Below are 24,038 nucleotides of genomic sequence, written 5' to 3'. Positions count from 1 at the left end.
CTGTTAGGATCCTCCAGCACAACCGGGCGGTCACCGGTCTTTATATGACCCGAAATATGTCAATCACATATTTGCCGTCATGTGACAACCCATTCCCACCACCGGCACCAGAGAATCCTGACTTCACGCTGTGAGGATTCAAGAGTAGACTGCAGACTCTTTTTTAGGTGCCGATTTTAATCAAAATGGTGCACACTTTAAAAGAAATTGTTGTAAAATAAGCAAAAGATAAATAATTTGGACATGTGAATAAGCAAAGTTGTTGAGGAAAAATAAAAAAAAGCCTCAAAAAATGAAAAACAACTTTAAAAGTGGCGCAAAATTTCTTATAGAGAATAAAGCACAAATAAATAAAAAATGAACAAATTAGTCCAGAAAACTGGAAAAACGGCAATGATGATTCAGGCTAGCATATGCGCCACCTATTACTTATCTTACTTTGGACCACCAGAAATGTCACATCCCTTTCTGTGAAAAAAACACTCAACACTCCTTTTTGCAAGGCCCCACTCCGTTTATTGAACATGGCACTGAAAATGTCCTAAACACATGATAAATGTGATGCTTGTCAAAAAAGTCAGTATTTTTGGTGGAAATGATGCCAGAATTGTGGCGCATTTAGCTTGATTACTGTGCCCCAGTGTCTGTATCTTCCAGAAGTTATGTGGAGCAGTGGTCTGCAGCCATAGTGACCGTTCTTCACCATGTCAGCCTGTGTATTTGCAGGCGCTTGTGTGATTTTTGGATCATCAGGGCTGAGTGTAGTCGTTTCTTTTATTGGAAGCTGCGCTCCCACCTATAGAGGCACTTTAATATCCATATAATTAGGCAGAGCCCACTGCTGCTCTTTGTGCAACTGAACCACCTTCAACGAGATGGAGAAGTAGGAAAATTCTCAGAAAAGATACTTGAGCTATTTATTGAGTTAGCGGATAATCTAGAAACATGTCAAGAAGGATCCTCTTACTGTCAGGTCTCCTAGAAGTGACGTGTGTAACCGATGCTTCATATTTCCCCTATTAATACATTGTTTTTTGCCACGTCAGCTACTTTACCACGATCTTAATATTAGCCAAGTGAAAACCGTCCTACCCCAGAATATGTCACCATGATCTAGCGGATTCTATTTTTATTCTGCTAGGAAACTATAGTTCCATTCTGCCAGGGAACCAAGGTGAAGACCATAATGGGTAGCGTGGCCCCCACGCGCGCACCCTTTCTCTCTATTTACAAATATGCATTGCATACACATTTCTTTCATTCTCCGTGCCCTTTAGCTGACATTTTTGCTGAGACTTGAAGCTCATCCAAGTGCTTTGCTTTTTCCAAGGTATGCTAATTAAAAACTTGCTCAGCAGAATTTAATGTTGCAGTGTTATTTATAATGTTCGAGAATGGCTTCAGCAAATAGTGACCCTGAATGGTGCCGCTAGTTTAAGGAAAACACAGCTGTGATGGGTTTAAACCGGATCATTATTCAGAATGGAGGCCGAGCCGCATTTGGCATTTGTAGTTTCGTTTTCCGCTGGATATAGTATTTGACTATAAGGGCACGTCTGTGTCTTTTTTTTTTTTTTTTTTTTATTTCCTTGTTTGTGTGCTGACAAGAGATCTGTAAATCTTTCAGAGACTACGCTGGAACAGTGCCCAGGTTTTTAAATTGGTATGGGAGAAGCAGTCACTCTGAAGAGCTAGCTGCCTAATAGAAGCCGTATCTGCAGAACATCGAGGCAGACGGCGCAATCTATTGTCACTGGCGGCTTCTGTGCCATCAGCTTCTTGGCACATTGCAAATTGAGGCACCTCTTCCTACATCACAGTGATGATTACACGGGTGTTAATGTACATGATATGTCACGTCGTCATGCTAAGCTTATGAGCTGTAGGTCATATTCACAAGAAGTCTATTAATTTAGACTCCGGCATCAGATATGTGCTGTACGTGGGGACGTGGAAGATGATTAATTGCTGTCATACTGAGTGCGACGAGAGAACAGTGCTCATCCTTTCAGACACTTGTAATAAAGTGTTGTAAGTGTAAGTAAATTGTACGTTAAAGACCAAGAGTCGGCGTCAGATTTTTTATTTTTTTTTTTTTGTTCGTCCATCATATTTAGATTTTACATTTTTAGTACTTTTTTGGATATATATCCCATGATGTACGTATTTCAGGTCGTTCTATTTGTTTATGACCGTGCAAACTGATCCAGGCCGGTTTCACTTGGCCGTGTTTGGGGCAATTAGACCGATGAGAAACATTGTCAGGGGCGCACTGTTGAGGTCTGACTTTATCCAGAAATTGCATTGTGGTGCAGTGCTGCGCTTCCATTTCCCGAGGATTCAGAAATGAGTGTGGCTGTGATCATAACTTGAGGAATTTTTGGGCAGTGACGATGTTAGTGCAAATCATATTTTTCATTTGGTGAATGTAAACAAAAACATATTGAAAGAATTGCATAAAAGGCAATTTAACGTTTACTAAATGAAAAAAAGCAACTTTCTTATTCTTGTGCTGACATATAAGGCTGTGTGCACACGATGCGTTTTTTTAAGCGTTTCCGCAGCGTTAGAGCCGGATCAGACGCTGCAGAAACGCTTAAAAGATGCATCAAATTAATTAGCATGCGTTTTTGGCTTTCTATGCCAATGCATGCGTTTTTAACCGCTCAGGAATCGCTTAGCGGCTAAAAACGCAGCATGCTCATTAATTTCCGCATTGCTGAGCGTTTTTAGCCATCCCCAATGATCCCAGAAATCGCTTGTCAAAAAACGCGTCAAAAATCGCGCAAAAAACGCGCGGAAAAAGACGCGTGATTTCTGGGAAGGGGATCCTTTTCCTGAGCGTTTAAAAACGCTAGCGTGGGCACATAGCCTAATTGCTGCAAGTTATAGGCCCAGATTCAAAACTCAAGATTGATACAGTGGTGCCCTTCTGATTTATGAGAAGTTCAGTGATGCCATGAGACAGTGTTTTATATAAATTCACATCACAAAATACATCTATGTGTGTAATTATACTCCTACATTTGCCACTATATCAGCAAATACATCCATGTGTGCGATTACACGCATGTAACTGCAACTATATACATCCATGTGTACGATTACATGCATGTAACTGCCACTATACCACCAAATACATCCATGTGTACGATTACATGCATGTAACTGCCACTATACCACCAAATACATCCATGTGTATGATTACACACATGTAACTGCCACTATATCACCAAATACATCCATGTGTATGATTACATGCATGTAACTGCCACTATACCACCAAATACATCCATGTGTATGATTACACGCATGTAACTGCCACTATATCACCAAATACATCCATGTGTATGATTACACACATGTAACTGCCACTATATCACCAAATACATCCATGTGTACGATTACATGCATGTAACTGCCACTATACCACCAAATACATCCATGTGTACGATTACATGCATGTAACTGCCACTATATCACCAAATACATCCATGTGTATGATTACACACATGTAACTGCCACTATATCACCAAATACATCCATGTGTATGATTACATGCATGTAACTGCCACTATACCACCAAATACATCCATGTGTATGATTACACGCATGTAACTGCCACTATATCACCAAATACATCCATGTGTATGATTACATGCATGTAACTGCCACTATACCACCAAATACATCCATGTGTATGATTACACACCTGTAACTGCCACTATATCACCAAATACATCCATGTGTATGATTACATGCATGTAACTGCCACTATACCACCAAATACATCCATGTGTATGATTACATGCATGTAACTGCCACTATACCACCAAATACATCCATGTGTATGATTACATGCATGTAACTGCCACTATACCACCAAATACATCCATGTGTATGATTACACGCATGTAACTGCCACTATATCACCAAATACATCCATGAGTATGATTACATGGAGATATCCCCTTGGCTGGGCATCAAGGGAGAAAAAGGACTGAAAAGAGACTCACCCAAAGTTTTTACTGGCCGGGCGTCTCGCAGTCGGTAGCCCATTATTGCCGCACCTGTGATGTGTGCCAGCGAATGCGGCATCCAGGAGCTCGACATAAGGTACCCCTGCAATCCCTGCCCATAATTGAGGAACCATTTCAACGTGTAGCCGTCGACATCATAGGTCCTCTGGCCCACCCCAGCAGGTCGGGGAAAAAATATATCCTGACCGTGGTGGACTATGCCACTAGGTATCCTGAAGCTGTGGCCCTGTCCAGTATTACAGCAGTAAAGGTAGCCGAGGCCCTTGTTACCATCTTTACCCGGGTAGGGTTTCCTAGTGAAATATTGTCGGATCAAGGCACTCAGTTCATGTCAGATCTGGTCCAGTCCCTATGGCATACCTGTGGTGTTCGAGCCATTCGCACCACCCCATACCACCCGCAGACCAACGGACTATGTGAACGCTTTAATGGAACCCTAAAAAATATGCTGAGGGCTTTTGTTGACGTTGAAAAAGACTGGGAAAAGTACCTGCCACATCTCCTCTTCGCCTATCGGGAGGTTCCCCAAGAGTCCACAGGGTTCTCTCCCTTCGAACTACTGTTTAGCCGGAAGGTCCGTGGGCCTCTCACTCTTCTGAAAGAACATTTGGAGGGAGACATCTCTGATACCGGAATGCCCATCGTTCCCTATGTTCTAGAGCTCAGAGACCGTCTCGCCCAGCTAGCTACCTTCGCTAAAGAACATCAGCGAATGGCCCAGTCCAGACAAAAAACCTGGTATGACCGTAATGCCAGGAACCGGGAATTTATGGAAGGACAGCAAGTGCTCATGATTACTGCTTCCCCTGCCAACAAGCTTCAAGCAGTGTGGGAAGGCCCTTACCAGGTTGTCAAGAAAATTAATGACACTATGTTATTGCCCTGGACTCTAGTGGTCGACGACAGAAAACCGTCCACATTAACATGCTGAAAGACTACCACGACCGATCTCTGCCTGTTCTAGCTGTCTGCCACCCCCCTAGTGATACCGACGACGACGAGTATCTCCCAGATCTCCTCCAGGTTGCCCAAGAGGGAGGATCACTGGAACAAGTGCCCCTGGGCTCCCATTTATCGGATCTACAAAAGGACGATATTGTCGCCGTACTAAGGCCGAGGGCTGCTGCTTTCTCCTCAAAGCCGGGGAAGACTACTCTCACCAGTCACCATGTGGAAACCCCCGGACAACGCCCCATCCAGCAGGCTGTTAAAGGCATGATAAAGAACGAACTGGAGGAGATGAAACAACTGGGAGTTATTCAGCCATCTCAAAGTTCTTGGGCCTCTCCTGTTGTCCTGGTCCCCAAGAAGGATGGTACAACACGATTCTGTGTTGATTACAGACGACTAAATGATGCCACCAAGAGTGATGCTTATCCCATGCCCAGGATTGATGATCTATTGGATCGTCTGGCCAGTGCCCAATTTGTGACCACGTTAGACTTGAGCAAGGGGTACTGGCAGATACCCCTAACGGAGGACGCTCGGGAGCGCTCAGCCTTCATTACTCCATTTGGGCTTTATGAGTTCCTGGGAATGCCCTTTGGGATGAAAACTGCCCCCGCTACTTTCCAGAGACTGGTGGATCGACTGTTACAACAATGTCAGGACTTTGCCTGTGCTTACTTAGACGACGTCGCCATTTTTAGCACTACCTGGGAGGAACATCTTAAACACTTGGGCATAGTGCTGGACTGTATCCTTACTGCAGGACTGACCATTCGCCCTGATAAGTGCCAAATAGGGACGGCTGAGGTGCAGTACCTCGGGCATAGAGTAGGGGGTGGGACACTAAGGCCTGAGCCTGCCAAGGTGGAAGCCATTAGTAACTGGTGTAGACCCCAGACTAAAAAGCAGGTACTTGCATTTTTAGGAACTGCTGGTTACTATCGCAAATTTGTTTCTAACTTCAGCACCTTGGCCAAGCCCCTAACTGACCTGACCCGCAAGAACATGCCTAGGAATGTGACGTGGACGACGGCATGCGAGGATGCCTTTTCAGTGTTAAAGACTGCCCTCGTCACTGCTCCTGTCTTGGCTGCCCCGGATTATAAACGCAGGTTCCTCGTGCAGACAGATGCATCCACCTTTGGGATTGGGGCAGTACTTAGCCAAGTGAACGCCGCCGGAGAAGAACATCCTGTTGCTTTTGCCAGTCGGAAACTACTGGATGGGGAAGTTGCCTATGCCACTATTGAAAAGGAGTGCCTTGCCATCGTATGGGCGCTAAAAAAATTGCAGCCCTACTTGTATGGCAGAGACTTCACAATTGTTACAGACCACAACCCCCTCACATGGCTGAACCGCGTATCAGGGGACAATGGAAGATTGCTGCGGTGGAGCTTGTCCTTACAACCCTACAGCTTCTCCATCCAATACAAGCGGGGAAGCCAACACCAGAACGCCGATGGACTGTCTCGACAAGAAGAACCATAGGCTCCCCAGGCGACCTACCCCTGCCACTGTACAAGGAACTATAAATAACTGAGCAATATGGACTAAAGTGAGCAGGCCAGAGGTCTATGTAGACCTCATGGCGTGCTCACTTATTATGGGGGGGGGGGTTGTGATGGTGTGATATGCTATGTGGATGTCATTTTTTGTATATTCCTATTTGTAACAATTCCAGTTATTTTCATAGTGTTTTTCTTATTACATTGTAAGTCTACAGCCTCACTGTATCTGTCTCTTGATGACCCCCTGTAGTGCATTAATCCCTAAGGCCTTTTGTTCTCCTCTGGGAGGCAACTTGTTTGACTACCCCTGGACAAGGAAGGGGGTGGGGGAAGAACGGCAGCTGGGCAGGTCAGTTCAGGTATAGATATGATGGTGAAAAGGCTGCATTTCAGAGAGAAGGATCCATTTTTATCCTCTGAATGCTAGAGTTTTGAATTCTCGTTTCCCTGGACATTTTATCCTGATCCTGGACTGCATTCTTATTCTGGACTATCTTATCCTTTGTGTGGTGGACAGAATATGGACCTTTTCGTATTTTTGCCTGAATAAAGGTCTTGGAATTGTTCACTCTTCGCTTGCTCTGTTGATTGTGTGATACCAGAGAAGGACCCCGTGACAACATCCATGTGTACGATTACATGCATGTAACTGCCACTATACCACCAAATACATCCATGTGTATGATTACATGCATGTAACTGCCACTATACCACCAAATACAGCCATGTGTACGATTACATGCATGTAACTGCCACTATACCACCAAATACAGCCATGTGTACGATTACATGCATGTAACTGCCACTATACCACCAAATACATCCATGTGTACGATTACATGCATGTAACTGCCACTATACCACCAAATACATCCATGTGTACGATTACATGCATGTAACTGCCACTATACCACCAAATACATCCATGTGTATGATTACATTCATGTACCTGCCACTATACCACCAAATACAGCCATGTGTATGATTACATGCATGTAACTGCCACTATACCACCAAATACATCCATGTGTATGATTACATGCATGTAATTGCCACTATATCACCAAATACATCCATGTGTACGATTACATGCATGTAACTGCCACTATATCACCAAATACATCCATGTGTATGATTACATGTATGTAACTGCCACTATATCACCAAATACATCCATGTGTATGATTACATGCATGTAACTGCCACTATGTCACCAAATACATCCATGTGTACGATTACATGCGTGTAACTGCCACTATACCACCAAATACATCCATGTGTATGATTACACACATGTAACTGCCACTATACCACCAAATACATCCATGTGTACGATTACCTGCATTTAACTGCCACTATGTCACCAAATACATCCATGTGTACGATTACATGCATGTAGCTGCCACTATATCACCAAATACATCCATGTGTACGATTACATGCATGTAACTGCCACTATATCACCAAATACATCCGTGTACGATTACATGCATGTAACTGCCACTGTACCACCAAATACATCCATGTGTATGATTACATGCATGTAACTGCCACTATACCACCAAATACATCCATGTGTTCGATTACATGCATGTAACTGCCACTATACCACCAAATACATCCATGTGTATGATTACATGCATGTAACTGCCACTATACCACCAAATACATCCATGTGTATGATTACATGTATGTAACTGCCACTATACCACCAAATACATCCATGTGTATGATTACATGCATGTAACTGCCACTATACCACCAAATACATCCATGTGTATGATTACATGCATGTAACTGCCACTATACCACCAAATACATCCATGTGTACGATTACATGCATGTAACTGCCACTATACCACCAAATACATCCATGTGTATGATTACATGCATGTAATTGCCACTATATCACCAAATACATCCATGTGTATGATTACATGCATGTAACTGCCACTATACCACCAAATACATCCATGTGTATGATTACATGCATGTAATTGCCACTATATCACCAAATACATCCATGTGTATGATTACATGCATGTAACTGCCACTATACCACCAAATACATCCATGTGTTCGATTACATGCATGTAACTGCCACTATACCACCAAATACATCCATGTGTATGATTACATGCATGTAATTGCCACTATATCACCAAATACATCCATGTGTATGATTACATGCATTTAACTGCCACTATATCACCAAATACATCCATGTGTACGATTACATGCATGTAACTGCCACTATACCACCAAATACATCCATGTGTACGATTACATGCATGTAACTGCCACTATGCCACCAAATACATCCATGTGTACGATTACATGCATGTAACTGCCACTATACCACCAAATACATCCATGTGTACGATTACATACATGTAACTGCCACTATACCACCAAATACATCCATGTGTACGATTACATGCATGTAACTGCCACTAAGCCACCAAATACATCCATGTGTACGATTACATGCATGTAACTGCCACTATACCACCAAATACATCCATGTGTATGATTACATGCATGTAACTGCCACTATGCCACCAAATACATCCATGTGTACGATTACATGCCTGTAACTGCCACTATACCACCAAATACATCCATGTGTACGATTACATGCATGTACCTGCCACTATACCACCAAATACATCCATGTGTACGATTACATGCATGTAACTGCCACTATACCACCAAATACATCCATGTGTATGATTACATGCATGTAACTGCCACTATGCCACCAAATACATCCATGTGTACGATTACATGCATGTAACTGCCACTATACCACCAAATACATCCATGTGTACGATTACATGCCTGTAACTGCCACTATACCACCAAATACATCCATGTGTACGATTACATGCATGTAACTGCCACTATGCCACCAAATACATCCATGTGTACGATTACATGCATGTAACTGCCACTATACCACCAAATACATCCATGTGTACGATTACATGCATGTAACTGCCACTATGCCACCAAATACATCCATGTGTACGATTACATGCATGTAACTGCCACTATGCCACCAAATACATCCATGTGTACGATTACATACATGTAACTGCCACTATACCACCAAATACATCCATGTGTACGATTACATGCATGTAACTGCCACTAAGCCACCAAATACATCCATGTGTACGATTACATGCATGTAACTGCCACTATACCACCAAATACATCCATGTGTATGATTACATGCCTGTAACTGCCACTATGCCACCAAATACATCCATGTGTACGATTACATGCCTGTAACTGCCACTATGCCACCAAATACATCCATGTGTACGATTACATGCATGTAACTGCCACTATACCACCAAATACATCCATGTGTATGATTACATGCCTGTAACTGCCACTATGCCACCAAATACATCCATGTGTACGATTACATGCATGTAACTTCCACTATACCACCAAATACATCCATGTGTATGATTACATGCATGTAACTGCCACTATGCCACCAAATACATCCATGTGTACGATTACATGCCTGTAACTGCCACTATACCACCAAATACATCCATGTGTACGATTACATGCATGTAACTGCCACTAAGCCACGAAATACATCCATGTGTACGATTACATGCATGTAACTGCCACTATACCACCAAATACATCCATGTGTATGATTACATGCATGTAACTGCCACTATGCCACCAAATACATCCATGTGTACGATTACATGCATGTAACTGCCACTATACCACCAAATACATCCATGTGTACGATTACATGCCTGTAACTGCCACTATACCACCAAATACATCCATGTGTACGATTACATGCATGTAACTGCCACTATGCCACCAAATACATCCATGTGTACGATTACATGCATGTAACTGCCACTATACCACCAAATACATCCATGTGTACGATTACATGCATGTAACTGCCACTATGCCACCAAATACATCCATGTGTACGATTACATGCATGTAACTGCCACTATGCCACCAAATACATCCATGTGTACGATTACATGCATGTAACTGCCACTATGCCACCAAATACATCCATGTGTACGATTACATGCATGTAACTGCCACTATACCACCAAATACATCCATGTGTACGATTACATGCATGTAACTGCCACTATGCCACCAAATACATCCATGTGTACGATTACATGCATGTAACTGCCACTATGCCACCAAATACATCCATGTGTACGATTACATGCATGTAACTGCCACTATACCACCAAATACATCCATGTGTATGATTACATGCATGTAACTGCCACTATACCACCAAATACATCCATGTGTACGATTACATGCATGTAGCTGCCACTATATCACCAAATACATCCATGTGTACGATTACATGCATGTAACTGCCACTATATCACCAAATACATCCATGTGTATGATTGCATGCATGTAATTGCCACTTTATCACCAAATACATCCATGTGTACGATTACCTGCATGTAACTGCCACTATACCACCAAATACATCCATGTGTATGATTACATTCATGTACCTGCCACTATACCACCAAATACATCCATGTGTATGATTACATGCATGTAACTGCCACTATATCACCAAATACATCCATGTGTACGATTACATGCATGTAACTGCCACTATATCACCAAATACATCCATGTGTACTATTACATGCATGTAACTGCCACTATACCACCAAATACATCCATGTGTACGATTACATGCATGTAACTGCCACTATACCACCAAATACATCCATGTGTACGATTACATGCATGTAGCTGCCACTATATCACCAAATACATCCATGTGTATGATTACATGCATGTAACTGCCACTATACCACCAAATACATCCATGTGTATGATTACATGCATGTAACTGCCACTATACCACCAAATACATCCATGTGTATGATTACATGCATGTAACTGCCACTATGCCACCAAATACATCCATGTGTACGATTACCTGCATGCCTGCATGTAACTGCCACTATATCACCAAATACATCCATGTGTATGATTACATGCATGTAATTGCCACTATATCACCAAATACATCCATGTGTATGATTACATGCATGTAACTGCCACTATACCACCAAATACATCCATGTGTACGATTACCTGCATGTAACTGCCACTATACCACCAAATACATCCATGTGTCTGATTACATGCATGTAACTGCCACTATACCACCAAATACATCCATGTGTATGATTACATGCATGTAACTGCCACTATACCACCAAATACATCCATGAGTATGATTACATGCATGTAATTGCCACTATATCACCAAATACATCCATGTGTATGATTACATGCATGTAACTGCCACTATACCACCAAATACATCCATGTGTAAGATTACATGCATGTAACTGCCACTATATCACCAAATACATCCATGTGTACGATTACATGCATGTAACTGCCACTATACCACCAAATACATCCATGTGTATGATTACATGCATGTAACTGCCACTATATCACCAAATACATCCATGTGTACGATTACATGCATGTAACTGCCACTATATCACCAAATACATCAGTGTACGATTACATGCATGTAACTGCCACTATACCACCAAATACATCCGTGTGTACGATTACCTGCATGTAACTGCCACTATACCACCAAATACATCCATGTGTATGATTACATGCATGTAATTGCCACTATACCACCAAATACATCCATGTGTATGATTACATGCATGTAACTGCCACTATACCACCAAATACATCCATGTGTACGATTACATGCATGTAACTGCCACTATACCACCAAATACATCCATGTGTACGATTATATGCATGTAACTGCCACTATACCACCAAATACATCCATGTGTACGATTACCTGCATGTAACTGCCACTATACCACCAAATAATCCATGTGTATGATTACATGCATGTAATTGCCACTATACCACCAAATACATCCATGTGTATGATTACATGCATGTAATTGCCACTATACCACCAAATACATCCATGTGTATGATTACATGCATGTAACTGCCACTATACCACCAAATACATCCATGTGTATGATTACATGCATGTAACTGCCACTATACCACCAAATACATCCATGTGTATGATTACATGCATGTAACTGCCACTATATCACCAAATACATTCATGTGTATGATTACATGCATGTAACTGCCACTATACCACCAAATACATCCATGTGTATGATTACATGCATGTAATTGCCACTATACCACCAAATACATCCATGTGTATGATTACATGCATGTAATTGCCACTATACCACCAAATACATCCATGTGTATGATTACCTGCATGTAACTGCCACTATACCACCAAATACATCCATGTGTATGATTACATGCATGTAACTGCCACTATACCACCAAATACATCCATGTGTATGATTACATGCATGTAACTGCCACTATACCACCAAATACATCCATGTCTATGATTACATGCATGTAACTGCCACTATACCACCAAATACATCCATGTGTACGATTACATGCATGTAACTGCCACTATATCACTAAATACATCAGTGTACGATTACATGCATGTAACTGCCACTATACCACCAAATACATCCGTGTGTACGATTACCTGCATGTAACTGCCACTATACCACCAAATACATCCATGTGTATGATTACATGCATGTAATTGCCACTATACCACCAAATACATCCATGTGTATGATTACATGCATGTAACTGCCACTATACCACCAAATACATCCATGTGTATGATTACATGCATGTAACTGCCACTATATCACCAAATATATCAGTGTACGATTACATGCATGTAACTGCCACTATACCACCAAATACATCCGTGTGTACGATTACCTGCATGTAACTGCCACTATACCACCAAATACATCCATGTGTATGATTACATGCATGTAACTGCCACTATACCACCAAATACATCCATGTGTACGATTACATGCATGTAACTGCCACTATACCACCAAATACATCCATGTGTACGATTATATGCATGTAACTGCCACTATACCACCAAATACATCCATGTGTACGATTACCTGCATGTAACTGCCACTATACCACCAAATAATCCATGTGTATGATTACATGCATGTAACTGCCACTATGCCACCAAATACATCCATGTGTACGATTACCTGCATGCCTGCATGTAACTGCCACTATATCACCAAATACATCCATGTGTATGATTACATGCATGTAATTGCCACTATATCACCAAATACATCCATGTGTATGATTACATGCATGTAACTGCCACTATACCACCAAATACATCCATGTGTATGATTACATGCATGTAACTGCCACTATACCACCAAATACATCCATGTGTAAGATTACATGCATGTAACTGCCACTATATCACCAAATACATCCATGTGTACGATTACCTGCATGTAACTGCCACTATACCACCAAATACATCCATGTGTATGATTACATGCATGTAACTGCCACTATACCACCAAATACATCCATGTGTATGATTACATGCATGTAACTGCCACTATACCACCAAATACATCCATGAGTATGATTACATGCATGTAATTGCCACTATATCACCAAATACATCCATGTGTATGATTACATGCATGTAACTGCCACTATACCACCAAATAAATCCATGTGTATGATTACATGCATGTAACTGCCACTATACCACCAAATACATCCATGTGTAAGATTACATGCATGTAACTGCCACTATATCACCAAATACATCCATGTGTACGATTACCTGCATGTAACTGCCACTAAACCACCAAATACATCCATGTGTATGATTACATGCATGTAACTGCCACTATATCACCAAATACATCCATGTGTACGATTACATGCATGTAACTGCCACTATACCACCAAATACATCCATGTGTACGATTACATGCATGTAACTGCCACTATACCACCAAATACATCCATGTGTATGATTACATGCATGTAACTGCCACTATATCACCAAATACATCCATGTGTATGATTACATGCATGTAACTGCCACTATATCACCAAATACATCAGTGTACGATTACATGCATGTAACTGCCACTATACCACCAAATACATCCGTGTGTACGATTACCTGCATGTAACTGCCACTATACCACCAAATACATCCATGTGTATGATTACATGCATGTAATTGCCACTATACCACCAAATACATCCATGTGTATGATTACATGCATGTAACTGCCACTATACCACCAAATACATCCATGTGTACGATTACATGCATGTAACTGCCACTATACCACCAAATACATCCATGTGTATGATTACATGCATGTAACTGCCACTATATCACCAAATACATCCATGTGTATGATTACATGCATGTAACTGCCACTATATCACCAAATACATCAGTGTACGATTACATGCATGTAACTGCCACTATACCACCAAATACATCCGTGTGTACGATTACCTGCATGTAACTGCCACTATACCACCAAATACATCCATGTGTATGATTACATGCATGTAATTGCCACTATACCACCAAATACATCCATGTGTATGATTACATGCATGTAACTGCCACTATACCACCAAATACATCCATGTGTACGATTACATGCATGTAACTGCCACTATACCACCAAATACATCCATGTGTACGATTATATGCATGTAACTGCCACTATACCACCAAATACATCCATGTGTACGATTACCTGCATGTAACTGCCACTATACCACCAAATAATCCATGTGTATGATTACATGCATGTAATTGCCACTATACCACCAAATACATCCATGTGTATGATTACATGCATGTAATTGCCACTATACCACCAAATACATCCATGTGTATGATTACATGCATGTAACTGCCACTATACCACCAAATACATCCATGTGTATGATTACATGCATGTAACTGCCACTATACCACCAAATACATCCATGTGTATGATTACATGCATGTAACTGCCACTATATCACCAAATACATCCATGTGTATGATTACATGCACGTAACTGCCACTATACCACCAAATACATCCATGTGTATGATTACATGCATGTAACTGCCACTATACCACCAAATACATCCATGTGTATGATTACATGCATGTAACTGCCACTATACCACCAAATACATCCATGTGTATGATTACATGCATGTAACTGCCACTATACCACCAAATACATCCATGTGTATGATTACATGCATGTAACTGCCACTATACCACCAAATACATCCATGTGTATGATTACATGCATGTAACTGCCACTATACCACCAAATACATCCATGTGTATGATTACATGCATGTAATTGCCACTATACCACCAAATACATCCATGTGTATGATTACATGCATGTAATTGCCACTATACCACCAAATACATCCATGTGTATGATTACCTGCATGTAACTGCCACTATACCACCAAATACATCCATGTGTATGATTACATGCATGTAACTGCCACTATACCACCAAATACATCCATGTGTATGATTACATGCATGTAACTGCCACTATACCACCAAATACATCCATGTGTATGATTACATGCATGTAACTGCCACTATACCACCAAATACATCCATGTGTACGATTACATGCATGTAACTGCCACTATATCACCAAATACATCAGTGTACGATTACATGCATGTAACTGCCACTATACCACCAAATACATCCGTGTGTACGATTACCTGCATGTAACTGCCACTATACCACCAAATACATCCATGTGTATGATTACATGCATGTAATTGCCACTATACCACCAAATACATCCATGTGTATGATTACATGCATGTAACTGCCACTATACCACCAAATACATCCATGTGTATGATTACATGCATGTAACTGCCACTATATCACCAAATACATCAGTGTACGATTACATGCATGTAACTGCCACTATACCACCAAATACATCCGTGTGTACGATTACCTGCATGTAACTGCCACTATACCACCAAATACATCCATGTGTATGATTACATGCATGTAACTGCCACTATACCACCAAATACATCCATGTGTACGATTACATGCATGTAACTGCCACTATACCACCAAATACATCCATGTGTACGATTATATGCATGTAACTGCCACTATACCACCAAATACATCCATGTGTACGATTACCTGCATGTAACTGCCACTATACCACCAAATAATCCATGTGTATGATTACATGCATGTAATTGCCACTATACCACCAAATACATCCATGTGTATGATTACATGCATGTAATTGCCACTATACCACCAAATACATCCATGTGTATGATTACATGTATGTAACTGCCACTATACCACCAAATACATCCATGTGTATGATTACATGCATGTAACTGCCACTATACCACCAAATACATCCATGTGTATGATTACATGCATGTAACTGCCACTATATCACCAAATACATCCATGTGTATGATTACATGCATGTAACTGCCACTATACCACCAAATACATCCATGTGTATGATTACATGCATGTAATTGCCACTATACCACCAAATACATCCATGTGTATGATTACATGCATGTAATTGCCACTATACCACCAAATACATCCATGTGTATGATTACCTGCATGTAACTGCCACTATACCACCAAATACATCCATGTGTATGATTACATGCATGTAACTGCCACTATACCACCAAATACATCCATGTGTATGATTACATGCATGTAACTGCCACTATATCACCAAATACATCAGTGTACGATTACATGCATGTAACTGCCACTATACCACCAAATACATCCATGTGTATGATTCCATGCATGTAATTGCCACTATATCACCAAATACATCCATGTGTACTATTACATGCATGTAACTGCCACTATACCACCAAATACATCCATGTGTATGATTACATGCATGTAACTGCCACTATACCACCAAATACATCCATGTGTACGATTACATGCATGTAACTGCCACTATATCACCAAATACATCCATGTGTACGATTACCTGCATGTAACTCCCACTATACCACCAAATACATCCATGTGTATGATTACATGCATGTAACTGCCACTATACCACCAAATACATCCATGTGTATGATTACATGCATGTAACTGCCACTATATCACCAAATACATCAGTGTACGATTACATGCATGTAACTGCCACTATACCACCAAATACATCCATGTGTAAGATTACATGCATGTAACTCCCACTATACCACCAAATACATCCATGTGTATGATTACATGCATGTAACTGCCACTATACCACCAAATACATCCATGTGTACGATTACATGCATGTAACTGCCACTATATCACCAAATACATCCATGTGTACGATTACCTGCATGTAACTCCCACTATACCACCAAATACATCCATGTGTATGATTACATGCATGTAACTGCCACTATACCACCAAATACATCCATGTGTATGATTACATGCATGTAACTGCCACTATATCACCAAATACATCAGTGTACGATTACATGCATGTAACTGCCACTATACCACCAAATACATCCATGTGTAAGATTACATGCATGTAACTCCCACTATACCACCAAATACATCCATGTGTACGATTACATGCATGTAACTGCCACTATATCACCAAATACATCCATGTGTACGATTACCTGCATGTAACTCCCACTATACCACCAAATACATCCATGTGTATGATTACATGCATGTAACTGCCACTATACCACCAAATACATCCATGTGTATGATTACATGCATGTAGCTGCCACTATACCACCAAATACATCCATGTGTATGATTACATGCATGTAACTGCCACTATATCACCAAATACATCAGTGTACGATTACATGCATGTAACTGCCACTATACCACCAAATACATCCGTGTGTATGATTACATGCATGTAACTGCCACTATACCACCAAATACATCCATGTGTACGATTACCTGCATGTAACTGCCACTATACCACCAAATACATCCATGTGTATGATTACATGCATGTAACTGCCACTATACCACCAAATACATCCATGTGTACGATTACCTGCATGTAACTGCCACTATACCACCAAATACATCCATGTGTATGATTACATGCATGTAACTGCCACTATATCACCAAATACATCCATGTGTATGATTACATGCATGTAATTGCCACTATACCACCAAATACATCCATGTGTATGATTACATGCATGTAATTGCCACTATATCACCAAATACATCCATGTGTACTATTACATGCATGTAACTGCCACTATACCACCAAATACATCCATGTGTACTATTACATGCATGTAATTGCCACTATACCACCAAATACATCCATGTGTAAGATTACATGCATGTAACTGCCACTATACCACCAAATACATCCATGTGTATGATTACATGCATGTAACTGCCACTACACCACCAAATACATCCATGTGTACGATTACATGCATGTAACTGCCACTATACCACCAAATACATCCATGTGTATGATTACATGCATGTAATTGCCACTATATCACCAAATACATCCATGTGTATGATTACATGCATGTAACTGCCACTATACCACCAAATACATCCATGTGTATGATTACATGCATGTAACTGCCACTATACCACCAAATACATCCATGTGTATGATTACATGCATGTAACTGCCACTATACCACCAAATACATCCATGTGTATGATTACATGCATGTAACTGCCACTATACCACCAAATACATCCATGTGTACGATTACATGCATGTAACTGCCACTATATCACCAAATACATCCATGTGTATGATTACATGCATGTAACTGCCACTATACCACCAAATACATCCATGTGTAAGATTACATGCATGTAACTGCCACTATACCACCAAATACATCCATGTGTACGATTACCTGCATGTAACTGCCACTATACCACCAAATACATCCATGTGTATGATTACATGCATGTAACTGCCACTATACCACCAAATACATCCATGTGTACGATTACATGCATGTAACTGCCACTATACCACCAAATACATCCATGTGTACGATTACATGCATGTAACTGCCACTATACCACCAAATACATCCATGTGTATGATTACATGCATGTAACTGCCACTATACCACCAAATACATCCATGTGTACGATTACATGCATGTAACTGCAACTATACCACCAAATACATCCATGTGTATGATTACATGCATGTAATTGCCACTATATCACCAAATACATCCATGTGTACGATTACATGCATGTAACTGCCACTATACCACCAAATACATCCATGTGTACGATTACATGCATGTAACTGCCACTATACCACCAAATACATCCATGTGTACGATTACATGCATGTAACTGCCACTATATCACCAAATACATCCATGTGTACTATTACATGCATGTAACTGCCACTATACCACCAAATACATCCATGTGTATGACTACATGCATGTAATTGCCACTATATCACCAAATACATCCATGTGTATGATTACATGCATGTAACTGCCACTATACCACCAAATACATCCATGTGTATGATTACATGCATGTAACTGCCACTATACCACCAAATACATCCATGTGTATGATTACATGCATGTAACTGCCACTATATCACCAAATACATCCATGTGTACGATTACCTGCATGTAACTGCCACTATACCACCAAATACATCCATGTGTATGATTACATACATGTAACTGCCACTATATCACCAAATACATCAGTGTACGATTACATGCATGCAACTGCCACTATACCACCAAATACATCCGTGTGTATGATTACATGCATGTAACTGCCACTATATCACCAAATACATCAGTGTACGATTACATGCATGTAACTGCCACTATACCACCAAATACATCCATGTGTATGATTACATGCATGTAACTGCCACTATACCACCAAATACATCCATGTGTACGATTACCTGCATGTAACTGCCACTATATAACCAAATACATCCATGTGTATGATTACATGCATGTAACTGCCACTATACCACCAAATACATCAGTGTACGATTACATGCATGTAACTGCCACTATACCACCAAATACATCCATGTGTATGATTACATGCATGTAACTGCCACTATATCACCAAATACATCAGTGTACGATTACATGCATGTAACTGCCACTATACCACCAAATACATCCATGTGTATGATTACATGCATGTAACTGCCACTATACCACCAAATACATCCATGTGTACGATTACCTGCATGTAACTGCCACTATATAACCAAATACATCCGTGTGTATGATTACATGCATGTAACTGCCACTATACCACCAAATACATCAGTGTACGATTACATGCATGTAACTGCCACTATACCACCAAATACATCCATGTGTATGATTACATGCATGTAACTGCCACTATATCACCAAATACATCAGTGTACGATTACATGCATGTAACTGCCACTATACCACCAAATACATCCGTGTGTATGATTACATGCATGTAACTGCCACTATATCACCAAATACATCAGTGTACGATTACATGCATGTAACTGCCACTATACCACCAAATACATCCATGTGTATGATTACATGCATGTAACTGCCACTATACCACCAAATACATCCATGTGTACGATTACCTGCATGTAACTGCCACTATATAACCAAATACATCCGTGTGTATGATTACATGCATGTAACTGCCACTATACCACCAAATACATCAGTGTACGATTACATGCATGTAACTGCCACTATACCACCAAATACATCCATGTGTATGATTACATGCATGTAACTGCCACTATATCACCAAATACATCAGTGTACGATTACATGCATGTAACTGCCACTATATCACCAAATACATCAGTGTACGATTACCTGCATGTAACTGCCACTATACCACCAAATACATCCATGTGTATGATTACATGCATGTAACTGCCACTATATCACCAAATACATCCATGTGTATGATTACATGCATGTAATTGCCACTATACCACCAAATACATCCATGTGTATGATTACATGCATGTAATTGCCACTATATCACCAAATACATCCATGTGTACTATTACATGCATGTAACTGCCACTATACCACCAAATACATCCGTGTGTATGATTACATGCATGTAACTGCCACTATACCACCAAATACATCCATGTGTATGATTACATGCATGTAACTGCCACTATACCACCAAATACATCCATGTGTATGATTACATGCATGTAACTGCCACTATACCACCAAATACATCCATGTGTACGATTACATGCATGTAATTGCCACTATACCACCAAATACATCCATGTGTATGATTACATGCATGTAACTGCCACCATACCACCAAATACATCCATGTGTACGATTATATGCATGTAACTGCCACTATACCACAAAATACATCCATGTGTACGATTACCTGCATGTAACTGCCACTATACCACCAAATACATCCATGTGTATGATTACATGCATGTAATTGCCACTATATCACCAAATACATCCATGTGTATGATTACATGCATGTAATTGCCACTATATCACCAAATACATCCATGTGTATGATTACATGCATGTAACTGCCACTATACCACCAAATACATCAGTGTGTACGATTACCTGCATGTAACTGCCACTATATCACCAAATACATCCATGTGTATGATTACATGCATGTAATTGCCACTATATCACCAAATACATCCATGTGTATGATTACATGCATGTAATTGCCACTATATCACCAAATACATCCATGTGTACGATTACATGCATGTAACTGCCACTATACCACCAAATACATCCATGTGTATGATTACATGCATGTAATTGCCACTATATCACCAAATACATCCATGTGTACTATTACATGCATGTAACTGCCACTATACCACCAAATACATCCATGTGTATGATTACATGCATGTAACTGCCACTATACCACCAAATACATCCATGTGTAAGATTACATGCATGTAACTGCCACTATACCACCAAATACATCCATGTGTATGATTACATGCATGTAACTGCCACTATACCACCAAATACATCCATGTGTATGATTACATGCATGTAACTGCCACTATACCACCAAATACATCCATGTGTATGATTACATGCATGTAACTGCCACTATATCACCAAATACATCAGTGTACGATTACATGCATGTAACTGCCACTATACCACCAAATACATCCATGTGTATGATTACATGCATGTAACTGCCACTATATCACCAAATACATCAGTGTACAATTACATGCATGTAACTGCCACTATACCACCAAATACATCCATGTGTATGATTACATGCATGTAACTGCCACTATACCACCAAATACATCCATGTGTACGATTACCTGCATGTAACTGCCACTATATCACCAAATACATCCATGTGTATGATTACATGCATGTAACTGCCACTATACCACCAAATACATCCATGTGTATGATTACATGCATGTAACTGCCACTATACCACCAAATACATCCATGTGTACGATTACCTGCATGTAACTGCCACTATACCACCAAATACATCCATGTGTATGATTACATGCATGTAACTGCCACTATATCACCAAATACATCCATGTGTATGATTACATGCATGTAACTGCCACTATACCACCAAATACATCCATGTGTACGATTACCTGCATGTAACTGCCACTATATCACCAAATACATCCATGTGTATGATTACATGCATGTAACTGCCACTATACCACCAAATACATCCATGTGTATGATTACATGCATGTAATTGCCACTATACCACCAAATACATCCATGTGTATGATTACATGCATGTAATTGCCACTATACCACCAAATACATCCATGTGTATGATTACCTGCATGTAACTGCCACTATACCACCAAATACATCCATGTGTATGATTACATGCATGTAACTGCCACTATACCACCAAATACATCCATGTGTATGATTACATGCATGTAACTGCCACTATATCACCAAATACATCAGTGTACGATTACCTGCATGTAACTGCCACTATACCACCAAATACATCCATGTGTATGATTCCATGCATGTAATTGCCACTATATCACCAAATACATCCATGTGTACTATTACATGCATGTAACTGCCACTATACCACCAAATACATCCATGTGTATGATTACATGCATGTAACTGCCACTATACCACCAAATACATCCATGTGTACGATTACATGCATGTAACTGCCACTATATCACCAAATACATCCATGTGTACGATTACCTGCATGTAACTCCCACTATACCACCAAATACATCCATGTGTATGATTACATGCATGTAACTCCCACTATACCACCAAATACATCCATGTGTATGATTACATGCATGTAACTGCCACTATATCACCAAATACATCAGTGTACGATTACATGCATGTAACTGCCACTATACCACCAAATACATCCATGTGTAAGATTACATGCATGTAACTCCCACTATACCACCAAATACATCCATGTGTA

The 24,038-nt window shown here is 40.3% G+C and overlaps 1 protein-coding gene across 9 annotated transcripts in view; it reads left to right on the top strand.

Annotated features, from left to right (window-relative positions):
• The window catches only part of SCLT1 (sodium channel and clathrin linker 1), a 312,009-nt gene that overhangs the window by 242,231 nt on the left and 45,740 nt on the right, over positions 1–24,038 (top strand). Inside the window, exon 20 of one of the 9 annotated variants that reach the window (XM_073572083.1) lies at positions 1–1,425. This exon is cut by the window's left edge and continues 527 nt beyond it. The exons of the other annotated variants lie outside the window; for them this stretch is intronic. The gene's annotated coding sequence lies outside the window, so the exon portion shown is untranslated. Of the gene's footprint in view, positions 1,426–24,038 lie in introns of those variants that run through there. 9 annotated transcript variants of the gene reach the window in all.

Source organism: Dendrobates tinctorius, unplaced genomic scaffold (genome assembly GCF_039654945.1).
Source record: "Dendrobates tinctorius isolate UK_male_01 unplaced genomic scaffold, ASM3965494v1 ptg000030l, whole genome shotgun sequence".
Lineage (NCBI taxonomy): Eukaryota > Metazoa > Chordata > Amphibia > Anura > Dendrobatidae > Dendrobates > Dendrobates tinctorius.
The sequence above is the reverse complement of the archived record's forward strand: the minus strand, read 5'-3'. Positions and strand labels throughout refer to the sequence as shown.